At 38.0% G+C, this 16,997-nt stretch overlaps 1 long non-coding RNA gene across 1 annotated transcript in view; it reads left to right on the top strand.

Annotated features, from left to right (window-relative positions):
- The window catches only part of LOC139165048 (uncharacterized), a 213,169-nt gene that overhangs the window by 169,675 nt on the left and 26,497 nt on the right, over positions 1-16,997 (top strand). The gene's annotated exons all lie outside the window — the stretch shown is intronic.

Genomic DNA, 16,997 nt, shown 5'->3' with positions numbered 1-16,997 from the left:
AAAATGCAGCAATTCATCTAGTAGTGTTTGTGAAGCTTCTCCAGTCATCAAGTTCCTAAATAAAGGACTGGTTATTTGTAGTAGTAAGAGTTAATGCCATGCCTAGTATGAAGACTAACATTATAAAAAACACGATTTGAGTATTTCCCACAAGATCATATGCTGCAACGTCCTACCGGTCAATGACTACTTCAGCTTCAACCACAACAACAGAAGAGCACGCAACAGATTCAAACTTAATACAAACTGCTCCAAACTTGACTGTAAAAAATATGATTTCAACAATCGAGTTATCGAAGCGTGGAACTTATTACCGGACTCAATTGTGTCAACCCCTAACCCCCAACATTTCTCCCTTAGACTCTCCACGATTGACCTCTCCAGGTTCCTAAGAAGCCAGTAAGGGGCGTACATAAGTACACTGGTGTGCCTTTCGTCCCCTGTCCAATTGTCTTTCCTTTCTATCACTTATATATTCTCTTTCTTTCATATATCCTCTCCTCTAAGTTCACTTTTACCCTTATATATATTACTACCAGCGTTCCCAGTAAGCTGTGCGCGTGCACATGTGCGCGCCCAAAAATACCCCCGCCCACCGTTTTCCACGGGCGTGTGCTCCCCATCCCCCTGCCAGATTGCGGGGGGGGGAGGCGCCGGCAGTAGAAAGAAAGGAAGCCGCGGCCGCCCCTGCCTCCCCACGGTGCCTCTGGCCCCCTTGAGCCCCTGGCCTCTCAGCCCTGCCCCCGCCCGCCTGATCCGCCCCCTCTCCTCCACCGCCTCCTTTCTTGGGACGCAACTTCTCCCGCGGCGCTGGCTGCGGCTTCTTCTCATCTGCGCTCCCAGCCAGGGAGCTGTGAGAGAGGGTTTTCTCCATGGGCTTCGGGAATGCCCGCCTCGCCCCTCTCGCAGCCCCTTCGCTGGGAGCGCTTTCATCCCGGACCTTTCAGCAAGGGGGCTGCAGTAGAGGCAGGGCAGGCATTCCTGAAGCGCTTGGAGAAAGCACTCTCACAGCCCCTTCGCTGACAGAGAGAGAGAGAGAGGGGGAGAGAAAGTAAGTGAGAAAGAGAGAGAGAAAGGGGGAGAGAGAGATAGCAAGAGAGAGAAGAGAAAGAAAGAAAGAGAGATAGAAAGAAAGAGTGAGAGAGAAAGAAAGTAATAGAGAGAGAAAGAGCAAGAGGGGGAGAGAGAAAGAGAGAAATGACTCTTGATTTAAAGCATATGGTAAAAAGCACCCAAATAATAACAGAGAAAAAAACCCCCAGCTGTTTGTGTGTGTGTGTGTGTGTGTGAACTCTTGAACCATTTCCAATAGCTCACCTGTTATTGGAAATGGTTCAATAATTCACACATACACACACACATACACACACACACAAGGGGGGAGGAGACAGGGATGGAAAAATAGGAGAAGATAGTAATAGTAGTAATAGATTTTGGTTTTGTTTTATTATTAATTTCTTTTAATAAAAAAGAAGGGAATTTTTTTCTTATTTATTTATTTATTTATTTATACTTCTATGCCGCCCAGTCCCAAAGGGACTACCGCTCAGACACTATACTTTTCCGCCCACGCCGAAAAAAAATTAGAGGGAACATTGATTACCACATGTCTATTTTTCTTCCTATGTATTTGTGTATTGGAGAAATGAATAAATAAAATAAAATAAATAAATTCTAGACAAATCTCGTAACTACACATGAGAACACCTTTATCGTGGTGGTTTGGGAGGGGCGGGGGTGTTGCAATTGAAAATTAATACCATGTTAGGGAAAATGATATCATGACAATATATTTCTACACAGGCAAATTTTTCCACAGTTACACATATCACCATATCAGATAAAGTATTAATTGGAAAAGAATCATAAAATGTGGAATTCTCCAATTATCATATCCATAAACACTTCTTCAACTCATCCTCCTCCTTTAGCTATCCTTAAATAATTCCCTTACCCAGATTCCTTGACACATTTCCTTTCGGAGGAATATCTGGGGAAGTTCCCCGAGCAATTCGTTGGAAGTGAAATGTGTTACTGAGTTCTATAAATGTTTTTCCCCCCATTTCGCATTCCAGCTTGGAGTGTTCATTGAAGATAAATCTCTTCGTCTATGGAGCTTATCTTAAATTTGGCATCCTGTCATAATGCTAAGCACCACATGGGAACAAACTACACTAGAAAGACTTTACTAAGAATTTTTTTTTTTAAGATACTGAGGAATTTTTGTCACTGTATGCAGTGATAAAGAAACTGATATATTACTTCACAAAATACCAGACTGTCTAGTAGGCGGGAAAAATTCCAGTATTTGTATTATCACTTTGCTACTCTTCATAGGTTTGCATCATTTTCTGTAATGTGAAAGAAAAACCCAGCTGAAGCGTTTTCCTCCCTCCTTAACTGCACACGAACACCCACACACATTGTAATTGGAAGATACAGTCATTGCTTATTCAGAATAGAGGCCAAGGTCCATTCTAACCAGCCTGCCAAAAGACAATATATGCTGGCTTTTCTTTTCTGAATCATCAGCAACCAATCAAATATCATTGCTTTTACTATAATCCTGTCAAGTGGAGGGAAATTCTCAATTTTCTTATAAATTAGTAGTTACATAGTTATGTTGTTAAATATTCTTTGGTGGAAGTACTTTGATAAATTAATAGACTCTGCTCATTGACGTATGCCACTAAATTAACATCTAAACTCCAGTGGAACAGTGAGAACTCAGTTCTGTGTCCCTCTATTTCCTTCTTCTTCATCAATAAAGCCTGTTCAATGCCATTTCAATTCCTGCTCAGTAAATATAAAAAGCCATTAGCTTTATGTAAATTTAAATATGACTCCAGGGTATAGTTCTGTACTTGTCAGAACTACAATTACTATGACAGAAACACCAAGTATTCTGCTATTATAAAATTATAAAATGATTGTAGTAGTAGTAGTAATTCATCTAGGTTTTCGTCTCTTTCTTTCTACACATCCTAATGGAATACTATCAAATTCACATAAAAAAAAATAGTTTGGCTCTCTATGCACAATAATGACATTACAGCCTTTATAGAAGTTGTTGTGGTTAGCTCTGGCCCTGCTCCTGCCCCAAGGACTGTGGATGTGGGGGAGACATCCACATGCTGCAGGCCTGTTTTGCTCCCCCCCCCCGTGGAATCTGCTGATGAAGGCTCCTCTGACCAAGAAGACATGAGGGACAGGGAGGAGGAGAGTGTGGCAGACAGCTCAGAAGGAGATCAATTAGCTAGTTCCTTCTTGGATTCAGAACAAGAGTTAATGATACAGCCACGCATGCGGAGAGATGCATAGGCAACAACAACTGAGAGATTATTTTCAAAGAAAATGAGGCCACCTGTGGTTGGGTGGGGCTGTGGTAATTAGTGAGGCTGCTATAAATAGCAGCCTGTGGGTTTGGCCATTGTGGAGAATTATCTGATTGTTGTGTTTCATGACTGCTTTACTGACTGACTTTTTGTTTGCTGATTTTTCCCGCTTTGAAACTAAGCAAAGTATGTTTCACTTTGTGGAAGAAGAAGGACTGTGAATTGCCTCACAGCTGCAAGCTAAGTATCACAGAACTGATAAGTTCAAATTACCAGTTTGTTTGGAGATGAGTGCTCTTTGCTATACCAAAAGAGGGCTTGGTTTAAGCAAATTTTCATTATAAAGAACATTGTTTTGAATTTTCAAACGTGTGTGTGTGTGTGAAATTTGTACCTGTGAATTTTTGGGAGGATTCTACCAGAGAGCCCGACAGAACAAGAAATAATACTTTTTTTCTCATTTATTGCACTACCATTACATGTAAATAAGCAGTGGGTTGCTCCCGATTCGGACCAGTTCTTAGAACTGGTAACGGCGGTAGCGGGAGGCTCCACCCACCCACCCGGGACACTTCTGCACATGTTCAGAAGATTTTGAACATGTGCAGAAGCGTTATGCGCATGAGATCTGGTAGCATAATCATTTACAACCCATCACTGATGTAGAATGTATAACACAGGATGTTACAAAATCTCCAGTTCATCTCCGTATTTCTTATTTTAGGTTAGTCAGTTATATCTGCAGAAGGATATTCTCCATAGTGGGTGGGGCTAACCTCCAAGAATGGGATGACGCCATCCCTTCAGCCAATGAGGACTGACTGTCAAATTGATATCTTTGTCCTCCTGCCTCAATTCTCAATCCTCAGGCAAGAAAGGACATATGTCTACCCTTCTTGAGGTTAACTCCAACTGTCATCGAGAAAACATCAGTGGAATTGTGAGTGTTCTCCCCAGCTGATTGCCTGTCCATTTTACTGAGTCCATTGTTAAATACTCCATACCAGATATGGCTCCAGAATGAAGACGGACTATTATTTCCTACACTGCCAATTATGCTAATGCAACTCATAGTTTTACAAGTTGCAAGTGACCTTCAGCCCACTTTCACAATCATTGTGATTTGCATCTTCCACGTAATATTCTCCATGGGAAGAAAAAGATAACCAATGTGCATATTTCCATCTACTTTTTGACATTACTTCATTTATTTTAGCCCTGCCCACTACTGATATTCTCTTGCAACAGCAGACTATCTACAAAGGGACAGGACTGCTAGTCTTTGCTTTAGAACTTTTCTACACTGCTCAAAAAATTAAAGGGAATACTTAAACAACACAATATAACTCCAAGTAAATCAAACTTCTGTGAAATCAAACTGTCCCCTTAGGAAGCAACACTGATTGACAATCAGTTTCACATGCTGTTGTGCACATTCAACTTTGTAAAGAATAAAGTATTCAATGAGAATATTTCATTCATTATACGTATACACTGCTAAAAAAAAAAAGGGAACACTCAAATAACACATCCTAGATCTGAATGAATGAAATATTCTCATTGGAAACTTTGTTCTGTACAAAGTTGAATGTGCTGACAACAAAATGAAATTGATTGTCAATCAGTGTTGCTTCCTAAGTGGACAATTTGATTTCACAGAAGTTTGATTTACTTGGAGTTACATTCTGTTATTTAAGTGTTTCCTTTAATTTTTTGAGCAGTATATTTAACTCTAGGACTTTTCATTGTGATGAATGCTCTGCTAGAAAATTCAAAGAAAACAGCCAACACAAAAGTGTCACTTTGTATAAACTGAACTTAAACTAATAAAAGTTGGACATATTTAAAAGGTGGAAAAACTGTATAGATTTTTTTCATATTAATTACATCTATTTGTTTTAATTTGATCCCAGACAGGATTAATAATAAGATATTGGGTGGGGAAATGGGTAGGCCAATGTAGAATAAACTACTGTCTGAAAGAGCCTCTTAACTATGCCAACAGTTTCCTTTCGCTATCTTTAAGGGTAATTTCCCTTTAAACAGGATGTCTTCTTTATTTTTATTTATTTGTAATCTACCTTTATTATTTTTACAAACAACTCATGGCAGCAAACATATCCGACAGGCCTCTCTCCTCCTATTTTCCTTACACCAGGAACCCTATGGGTTGAGGGGGAATGATTGGACCAAAGTCACCCAGATGTTTTCATGGCTAAGGCAGGACTTGAACACACTATCTCCTAGCCTGATGCTTTATGCAGTTTTCTTCTTTTTTCCTGACCCTACGGTAGAGAAGAACTCGAAGATGTCTCAACTTTAAACATGACCTAAGCATAGCCCATAAAATCATCTGCTGTCAATGACTACTTCAGTTTCAACCACCACAACACACGAGCCCACAACAGATACAAACTTAAATTAAACAACTCTAAACTCAAATACAGGAAATACGACTTTAGTAACCAAATAGTTGATGCAAGTAACTCAGTACCTGATTCTGTAGTATCATCACCTAACCCCCAAACCTTAGACTATCCACTGTTGACCTCTCCTGATCCCTAAGAGGCCAGTAAGGAGTGTGCATAATTGCCACAGATTGCCTTCCATCTCGTCCTATTGTTTCTCTTTTACTAGTATCATGTATATACATATTGTTATATCTTTGTATACCACCAATACATACTTGACAAAACAAATAAGCAAACAAACAAAATAAATAAATCAGTGTTCATAGAACATGCATGACTATGGATATATAGGTTGGATTATGACTGTGATAGCATAAATGTACATTCCTTCTCATTCTAGCTATTCTAATTTAATTTAGAATTTAAGATCCTGCTTTGAAACTAAGCCTGGGGAAAGTCAGTTAAACTAAGAAATTTATTGATATAAGGTATGACAATGGTCACCAGTGATAGCTAGTCATAAAAGGGAAGAGGACAATTCACTTAGATGACACTATTACCATATTTTTCGCTGTATAAGACCTACCTTTTTCCTCCCTAAAAGAGGCTGATAATTAGGGTGCGTCTTATACTCTGAATGTAGCTTTTTTTTCCCCAGCCCTAACTAGCTGCTAGCGATCTTCCCACTCTTATCTTGCAGCTCTTTCATTGTTTCTCTCTGTGAAGCATGTTTCCCAAGCCCTAAGTCTTTGCAGGGTTAGGTTCATTACTGTAACTTGCTCTGAGTAAGTTTCTTTCCAGCCCTAACCAGGTGCTAACAATGTTCCCAGCTCTTACTGGGTTGCAAGCTCTTTCATTGTTACTCTCTCAAAATAAAATAAAAAATTAAGCCCTTAACCCGGGGATAAAATAATGTGCTGAAGCTGACCAGTCTCAGGATGCTAGCTAGATAAATACCTATTTTCCCTATTTCCTCCCCCCCCCCCAAAAAAAACTTAGGTGTGTTTTATATTCCGGTGCGTCTTATACTCTGCGTCTTATACAATAATTACTAACCATTTCCAGCAAGTAAAGCAGCATGCCTGAACAAAACCTGGACTAAGTAGATCCTAAATAGGGTTATATTCATATGCAAGGCAGGCTTAGGCGTCTCATGTGGAAATGAGCCATGTGAACATTTGTATTTTGTGTTAGCCTGATGGAATTACTCCTCTTGGACAGTAAACCAGGAAAGAAACACACACCCGCACACATACATGCAGGAACAGGAAGCACCAGCTGCTATCAAAATTTCCCAAAGGGTTTTTAGCATTTTCTCATTTTCTCAGGCCTGGTGCAGATTTAATTTGTGTTATTCCAATATATCTCTGTCCTTCAACTTGTTTAGTTCAGGAGTGTTTAACGTACTAGACTATCTTCGGGATTTTGTGTGAAAGGGAAAATTTAGTAATATAGCTAACTGTATTGAATTTATTTATATATCACTCCTCCACGCCAAAAGGTCCTCCTCAATTATCTTCAGGCCCAGAGTTTAGACTCCCTAGGTGTATCCTAAAACATTTAACAATACAGTGCTATTTAACTGGTCAGATTAAGATTCAGAGGTAAAATAGGAAACCGCCAATCTCAGTTTTCAGGAAATGTTAACTATACGTGAATTATGGGAGAACTGTTGATTCACATAAAGTTTGGCTATTTTACTGAAATACAGGGCAAGGAAGCAATCACCAAATAAATCTGGGCTTTAGAAAGTTAAATAGTAACAGGAGAAAAAATATGTTAACTAATTTTTTAAATTGTTAATAATGAAATCTGAAGGCACCCACCAAGTATTCTCAAAGAATTCAATTTTGAAATTGCTAATCTTCCTTCCTATGGGGAGGTGGTAGTATCAAAAAGCCAAGATGACAATCATGGAAGCATGGTAAAAGTTCTCTTCCTGTTATGAACAAGTTGGCAACACAACTGCTTTTGACAATTCTCGCAGAGGTTGATACCACTGCCTGGAAGCCCCCCTCCCTCTAAAATTGAGTTAGACGATAGGTATTGTTATGCCCGTTTCTAAAAGAGATCTAGAATTGATCCAGGAATTTGTAGATTAGAAATTTGTTTCTAGAAAATTGGTGGAAATTACACAAAAGAAAAGCTAAGCATTAAGAAGAAAAAACAACGTTGAAAGAAAATCAACATGGTTTCCGCAAAGATAAATTCTGCCTTACCAACATTTTTGAACTTCATTAGGCATATGGATAGAAGAGAGCTTGCACATACTGTATTCTTGTATTTTCAAAAAGCCTTTGATAAAGTTCCTAAGAAAAGGCTCTTGCATAAATCTAAAGATTATGGATTAGAGGATTTGTCCTTTTAAATATTGTTACCTAATTAAAAACAAAAAGCATAGAATATTAAAACTAATGTGATTTTTTTTCCTCAATGGAGGAAATAAGGATACGGGAGCCTTCCTAAATTGCCTTAATTATGAAATAAGCAATGAGCTGGAAATTTGATGGATATAATCAAACTACTGTACTCAGGATTGTAAAGTCCAAATTTGACTGGATTATCCAGAAGGATCTTATTCCAGAATGCTTTTCAACAACCAACAGATCCAATTTGGTGTAGTAGTTAAAGGCACTGGGCTTGAAACCAGGCTATAATGATTCTCATCTTGGTCATGAATCCAGTTAGTTTTTCTTAGCCCCAGGAAGGAGGCACTGACAGTGACAAACCACTACCAATATACTGCAATCAAAAGTACACACTTACTCAGGAAGTCACCAGGTGTCAGGACTAATTTGAAAGTAGAAATACAAATACAGTGGTACCTCTACCTACAAACGCCTCTACTTACTAAGTTTTCTAGGTAAGAATCGGGTGTTCAAGATTTTTTTGCCTCTTCTCAAGAACCATTTTCCACTTACAAAATTGAGCCTCCAAAACTGTAACCAGAAAAGGCAGGGAGAAGCCTCCATGGGGCCTCTCTAGGAATCTGCTGGGAGGAAACCGGACCTTCACCTTCCCGGTGTTTTCCCCCAATCTCACACATTATTTGCTTTTACATTGATTCCTATTGGAAAAATTGCTTCTTCTTACTAACTTTTCTACTTAAGAACCTGGTCACAGAACAAACTAAGTTCGTAAGTAGAGGTACCACTGTACAAGCAAAGGGCAAATACAATAGATAAGTGTAAGTGATACACATCAAAGAAAACTGCCTAAATTTATACATACAGGTAGAGCCTGAGTTAATTAACTCAGCAAACAAAACGTTAATGGGGACTATAATGTATCGCTCAGAGAAGATATCAAAAAGCAAATTTTATTTTAGGTTTCCTTAGAAAAGGGAAATGAGGCTGTGAACATTGTAATGCCTTATACAAATCTCTGGTGCACCCATATTGTGATCACATTTGAAAGACAATACAACAACATGATAGATTTTGAAGTTACCGGTATATCAAATACTTATAACCTGCTTTTCAGTTTGACTGTTTTACATCTACTGTATATGCTTTAAATTTATTTTAATATATTTTAAATTATATTTACATACTTTATACATCTACTTTAAGTTTGATAATCTTTCATAACTTTTTTAATGAAACATTTTACTCAATAAGTGGCTGCTAAAAAGCACATAGTTTTAAAACATTAATAAGGGTTCTGATTTGAACACTTTGTACTCTTCCAAAATATTTCACCAACTTCAACTGTACCTTTAGCCCAATTTGTAGTGCTCAACTTCTATTATAAAGTTCTATATTGTGTGGATCTAGTATATCAAGGCAAGCTTACTTCACTTCTTCCTTTTTACTTCTATCTTAGATTGAGACCTTTCTCCAAATACCCAAAACTTAACAATATATGGTACGTGGTACGTGGCAACCAAAACAGAGGCTTTTTTCAGTTAGGGCATCCTGATTTTCAAATTCATTGGTCCATACTTGTCCATTTGAATATCCTATGCTCTGAGGGATTTATTATTTATTAGTTGTTTCAATCGTTTTTCATGGTGCTTATCTTTACTGCATTTGGTAGCTTGTTTAGTAAGAAATATCCAAAAAAGACCAGCTTGAATATATAACATGATCACTTTTCATGTTTTTATAAATATTCAGTTTAAAGATAATTTTAGAAAGATCTTCCAATCGTGAGTGCTCAGCAGTGTCAGTGATGTCTTAATGATCAGTTGTTTTTATTACACAAGAAGTGGAGAGGAAAAGTAGTAGAAAATGCAGAAGGGTGAATCTCTTGTGTCTTTAAAAACTAATCTCACATATGCATTAATGTTCCCTTAAAATTATATTAAAAAATAAATCAGTTTCTTTCATAACAGAATCTGAACTGGGTATAAATCAAATGTATGAATTAACAGATGCAATCCATGTTTTTTTTTAAAGTTTGGGATTTTCATTGATAACATAAAAACAGTGTTAGAAGGAACCTGGGAGATCTTGTAGTCCAAACTCCCTGGTCAAGCAGGAAACTTATCATTTCAAACAAATAGTTAAATGTGATCTCTTCTTAAAAACCTCCAGTTTTAGAGCACCCAAACTTCTGGAGGTAAGTTATTCCAATGATTAATTAAGATGTGGAAAAAGAGGTGAGATCTTCAGATTAGCGTGGCAAATAGAGAGTAGCATTAACCATAATGCTTGTTTACAAACAAAGGAAAAAATATCTGCTGTGAACTCTGCATAGGCATCAGGAAGGGCTTCCAGCCAGTAAATGCTCAGCTCCATCCTTTAACCCTGATTCGTAAAAAGGAAGCTTACAATCATAGAAAGTATGCAATGTTCATTTCTGTTTTTCTTTTTACAAGCCTCCAGACTGAAATGATGATTTAATTAATGTAAGTTTATTTATTTATTTGTTTTATTTATTTATTTATTATATTTGTCAAACAAGTATAGAATTATCAGTTTGTATTAACATAACAAAGTATAAAGAAGTGATAAAAAGGATGATAGGAGAGAAGGACAGGGATGGTAAGCTTGATAAAGGTTCTTCTTGTGATAAAGAAACTGAACATACAATCTGTTGATTTAAGGTTCTATCATTCAAAAAGACACAGCTAAAGTTTATAGATTTCACTTGGTTTAACAATCATTGTTCCTTTTTAGAGCTTTGGCATTTCACCGTGTGTCTGTTTATGCAAGGTGTGTGTGAAAGAAAAGAGTAACTAACAAACTATAATTACTGAGGTTTGATGCACTGCAATTAAACTAGTATAAAATCTATACAAGTGTATAGTACTGTAAGTTATTTCTATCCTGAAGTTGGAGAATTACTACCTCTGCTACATCCATGTCTCCCTTATTCTTTAAAGTAAAAATTTGGAATGGAGTATAGAATAGAACTACATGTATAGGATTTCCAGAAGAGTTTAGCTGAAGAGTAACCAGTAAGTATGATTATAGCTGTCGTGGCATTTTCAGTGATCTTTCATAGGGCTCTGATGGGCATATTTATGATTTTTAAAAATATTTTGTAATTTTTTTAGACTCAAGATTTATTCTCAACCCATTTATAGATCTACTATCTATAGAAAATGAAAATTATCAGGGCAGAATAGGAAGGCCCAAAAGTTTACAGCATAAACCTCCCGATCTCCTCAAAATAAGATATACTCAGTGTAGTTGGCATAAAAAAATATCCAGTCTCAGTGATTTAAATCTTAACTTACAGTTAAGTATTTACACAATCACATTTAGAAATTCTCTCTCTGTCTGCCTATTGGAGTAAACTATTCTTCTCAAACTTTAGTTATAATGGTTCTTGACCAACATTTTAAAAATTCTATAAACACACATTATGATTCATCAGGAGGAGATGAGGAAATATCAAATAGTTTCATTGTTGACTAGGCACCAAGAGTAGAATTATATCAATTTGTGGTAATGTTACAGTGTTTAGACACTGTTTTAGTCTGGGCAGCCACATACCCTGACTTTCATTCTGAAATACAGTGGTCTATAGTTTGAATAAAATACTCCAAAAATTTAGCATAAAATTCCCCATTTTAAACTACATGTCAAATTAAAATCTAGGAAGGAGTTATTAATTCAGTCATCTGGAAGATTCAGCACATGAAGTAAACACTATGTATAAATATGAGAAATTATAGTGTGGTCACTGTCTTATGTAATGGTATGCATGCATCCCTGAAAAGTGGTTACATCAGTTTGGCTGTTTCCTTTTATCTATTTTTTAATGATATAGTACCCATTAATAATAATAATAATTTATTAGATTTGTATGCCGCCCCTCTCCGAAGACTCGGGGCGGCTCACAACATAACAGTATCTAATATTAAATTTAAAAAGTCAATTAAAAACATTAATATAAAATAATCCATATCATAAAATCACAATTCAGACTTGCAGGATTGGCAAATTCCAGATTCCTTCAATTAAACAATGAAATCTATCAGGATCCCCAAAGTAGCACTCTCTGTAACAGTAACTATCCCTTGCAATGAGGTTCCTCAAGATCCAGAGGGCCCCAGTTCTGTGGTTACTTAGAAGGGTCATGAAAATCTAGCTCTTCATTCAGGCCCTTGGCAGGTGAAAGTGGGATCCCTTGTATCTTTCATTGTTGCCAGTTTTAGTCTTTTTTCCTTTCTTTTAAATATAATATTGTATTATCTTTGATTTTTGGGAACAACCCAATTGGGAAGGGAGGGGGGGAAGTTGGGTGGCATTTAAGTTTAATAATAAATAGGTGATAATATCTACGCATTCCAAAATTGGAAATCCCATACTTGGCTCAAATTTTGGAGGGGTCATTTTGGAAGCAATTTGGAGCGGTGTAGGAAGCTTTTGGGGGAGCAATTTTGGAGGCGATTTGGGGCAGTGTAGGAAGCTTTTGGAGGGGTGATTTTAGCAGCGAGATGGGGCAAAGGAAGCGGTAGGCTAGGGGGGATTTTGGCAGTGGGATAGGGCGGCTGCGGGGAGTAGAGGAAGCAGAGGGCTAGAGGAGAAAGTGGCAGGGAAATGGGGCAGCTCTGGTGTTCCCCGCCTCGGGACTGCAGGTTCAAGCAAAAGGAGGCGGGGAATCCCGGCGGGGGCAGCAAGCAAATGGGAAATCCCGGCGGTGGCAGTCACAAGGCAGGGGAATCCCTGCGGCAGAAAGAGAGCGCACGTGCAGCAAGAGAGCCCGTGCACCTGGGCTTGGGTTCGTAAGATGAAAATAGTTTTTAAGAAGAGGCAAACAAATCTTAAACACCGGGTTCGTATCTCCAAAAGTTTGTATGAAGAGGCGTTCGTAAGACAAGTTATCACTGTATATTTTATTTTTTAAAACTTTATTGCAAACCAAACTTTAGATGATATGCACCTGTAGCTGCCAGGTCTTTAGCTGATCTGGTTATATACGTTATGTAAACACAGCTGGTGATCAACATAGAACTGGGAAAAGCACAAGTTGGATATGTCCTGCCTGAGAATGCTTTTATTATATGGGTACTTTTAAAATACAATCAATAAGTTTTAGTGATCCACGACTTTTGTGGATTATTTATTTATTTATTGGATTTCTATGCTGCCCCTCTCTGAAGATTTGGGGCATCTTATAGCATATAAAAAACAGTGATTTACAATAAATTTAATCCAATTAATATAAAATTACACATTTAAAATCCCCAATTGATTAAAAGTCAGTCACACCCATTCTTACAACAATCATACAATCATTCGTTAGCCAGGGGCCAAAATCTAATCAGCCCAAACCTGACGACATAGATGAGTCTTAAGACTCTTACGAAAGGCGAGGAGGGTGGGGACAGTATGGATCTCTGGGGGGAGCTGATTCCAGAGGGCTGGGGCCCCCACAGAGAAGGCTCTTCCCCTAGGTCCCGCCAAACAACATTGTCTAGTTGACCTGGAGAAGGCCAACTCTGTGGGACCTAACCGGTCAAGTGGCAATAGGTGGTCCCGCAAGTAATCTGGTCAATTATGTAGGTTATTTGTTAAACGTTTTAAATTTTTAAATTTTTAAATTCTTTAAAAACATAAATATATATGTAAAAATTCAAATATATACTGTATTTTTCAGAGTACAAGATGCACATTTTCCTCCCTAAAAGAGGCTGATAATTTGGATGCATCTTTGTTGTGGTTAGCTCTGGCCCAGCTCCTGCCCCAAGGACTGGATGCGGGGGAGACATCCACATGCTGCAAGCCTGTTTTGCCCCCGGTGGAATCTGCTAATGAAGGCTCCTCTGACCAAGAAGACATGAATGACAGGGAGGAGGAGAGTGTGGCAGACAGTTCAGAAGGAGATCAATTATCTAGCTCCTCCTTGGCTTCAGAACAAGAGTTAATGATACAGCCACGCATGCGGAGAGCAATGCATAGGTAACAACAAGAGATTATTATCAAAGAAAATGAGGCCACCTGTGGTTGGGTGGGGCTGTGGTAATTAGTGAGGCTGCTATAAAGAGCAGCCTGTGTGTTTGGCCATTGTGGAGGATTATCTGATCGTTGTGTTTCGTGCCTGCTTTGCTGCGTTTGACCTTTTGTGTGCTGATTTTCCCCGCTTTGAAACTAAACCAGAGCAAAGTGTGTTTCACTTTGTGAAAGAAGGACTGTGAATTGCCTCACAGCTGCAAGCTAAGTATCACAAAACTGATAAGGGACTTGTACCAGTTACCAGCTTGTTTGGAGAGGAGTACTCTTTGTTATACAAAAAGAGGGCTTAGTTTAAGTTAATTTTCATTATAAAGAACATTGTTTTGAATTTTCAAACGTGTGGGTGTGTCTGAAATTTGTACCTGTGAATTTTCGGGAGGAGTCTACCAAAGAGCCCGACAGAACACATCTTATACTCTGAATGTAGCTTCCCCCCCCCCAGCCCTAACTAGATGCTGACGATCTTCCAAGCTCTTCCCAGCTTGCAAGCTCTTTCATTGTTTCTCTCTGCAAAGAATGTTTTACAAGCCCTAATTCTTTCCAGGGTTATTTTCATTGCTCTAACTTACTCCGAATAAGTTTCTTTCCAGCCCTAACCAGGTACTAACAATGTTTCTAGCTCTTATCAGCTTGCAAGCTCTTTCACTGTTATTCTCTGCAAATGTTTTCCAAGCCCTAAGTCTTTGCAGGGTTTTTTCCATTGCTCTACTTGCTCTGAATGTTTCTTTCCAGGTGCTAATGCTGTTCTCAGCTCTTACTGGCTTGCAAGCGCTTTCATTTTACCCTCTCCGAATAGAGTAACCAAGGGATAAAATAATGTGCTGAAGCTGACCAGACTAAGGATGCTAGCCAGATGAATATCCGGAAAGCAGATTCTTTTCCCTATTTTCCTCCCCAAAAACTAAGGTGTGTGTTATACTCTGGTGCATCTTATACTCCAAAAAATATGGTATGTAAAGTATGTATGTATGTATGTATGTATGTATGTATGTATGTATGTATGTGTATATATATGTGTGTGTGTGTGTGTGTACAGACACACAGTATATATATATGTACATACATACATACACACACACACACACACATACATACAGTATATATGAAGATCCTGGCATATTCGTGTTTCTTCCCATGTAAGTTTCAGAGATTCCTGGCGACATTTTGATGAGGTCTCATTCGTCATCTTCAGGCTGGTGCTTTTGTCCTTGTGCTAGGGCGAACACAGCGTGACCTGAGCTGCCTTCCCTCTATAAATACTGGTGGGTGGGTGTGGAGTGCTGGCTCAGCAGCTGCAAGTTGTGTTGAAACTTCCTGGTGAGTCAGTGGGGTAACACCTGGGGTCATTAATGTAATTGATGTATGCTGATTAGTTGATGTTTGTGGATTGGGGGTGATATCCTGAGTAGTTGAAGCTTGCAGACTACTTAGCTGTTTAGTAATGTGTGTCCGGGATGTATATACTGTATAAGGAATTCCCAAAAACAATTTGTTTGGATCTGTGACTTTGTCAATCATAATTGTCAAGAGATGTATCTGGCAACAGACTTTTAAAATTCGCACGTACAATCCTCCAGATTTTATCTTAATGTGAATACATGTGATGTGTGAAAAAAGAACAGAGAATGGTATACTAGTTATTCTTCAAAATGTGATGGAGACTGTAGCTTAAAATCTTCTGGGACAATAGAAAGCCAGCTGTAGAGAACCTTTATGTAAGCAGGGTACTGATGCTATCATGGAGATAGTGGTTATGGCTTTATCCAGGATGCTGCTCTTAATGATTTTAAGGGAGTGGATTGCAGTAGGCAGGACCATAAGCATCTAAGGTATTTAAATAAGATAAGAATATAAATGCATTTTAAACTTGGACTACAGCTTCCATGTGGTTTACATTTCAGAATAGTGAAAGTTGAAATATATCAAAGTAGTTGGTTTTTTTTCCTAATAGTTGCAAGAGTCATTTCCAAGTCTTCAAGAGCCAATTACACAGCTAGGGTTACAAGTAGCCCAATTCTGATTTTAACGCATTTGCAAATCTAGTCAACGGGTTTAATTAAATTATAGTTAATCAGGCTTGGCTTCATATAATGTGTGAACCAAGTATTAATTCCATGTAATAGAAGGACTGAACTAGAAGACAGCTTGTCACTGATTAATATCTATTCTTCAAACAATTAGATATACTTTGAATATAAAATTCTTACAGGTACTCCTTTCACAATTTTTAGCTACCCTTTTATACAGGGTGTCCAGGGGGAAAGCAATATGAAATTCCCTCACATTTCCCTGTAAATTGTGGTCTGGTTAAGGCACAGATGTAGATGACATCATACCAAACGGCCATGGAGAAATATCGGTAGCTGAGGAAGCAAGTTGTTGCCACAGTTATGCTCATTTTTGCTTGATTCTGCCAGGCAGCACAATCCAGATTTTTTTACATGATTTTTCTCTGACTTTTAAACATTTTAATACAGTTTGGTTTTCCCCCCTGATTTATTCTGGGTTTTTTTTCACGAATTCCCTGATAATTCCCTGATATTTCCCAAACCACCAATTTCCCTGATAATTCCGTTTTCCGTGTTTTCCAGGTTTGCTGGACACCCTGATTAAAATATTGAATATTCATTTAACATATAGCCATTTTTTTTTTACAATCTCTTTGAACTGTTACCTTAAGAAATAAATTTGTATTTGATTAGCACTGGGCTGAGCAGGATTTTCCCTTTTTTTGGACAGAGATTCAGTACTTTTAAACCAACAAGTACTGAAGATTGTTCAGAAGATAATCCCTCTACATGTACTAACTGAGCTATATATAGTAAAACGTATCAGAATAA

Source organism: Erythrolamprus reginae, chromosome 3 (genome assembly GCF_031021105.1).
Source record: "Erythrolamprus reginae isolate rEryReg1 chromosome 3, rEryReg1.hap1, whole genome shotgun sequence".
In the NCBI taxonomy this organism is placed as follows: domain Eukaryota; kingdom Metazoa; phylum Chordata; class Lepidosauria; order Squamata; family Dipsadidae; genus Erythrolamprus; species Erythrolamprus reginae.
This window is presented reverse-complemented; position numbering and strand designations above follow the sequence as displayed.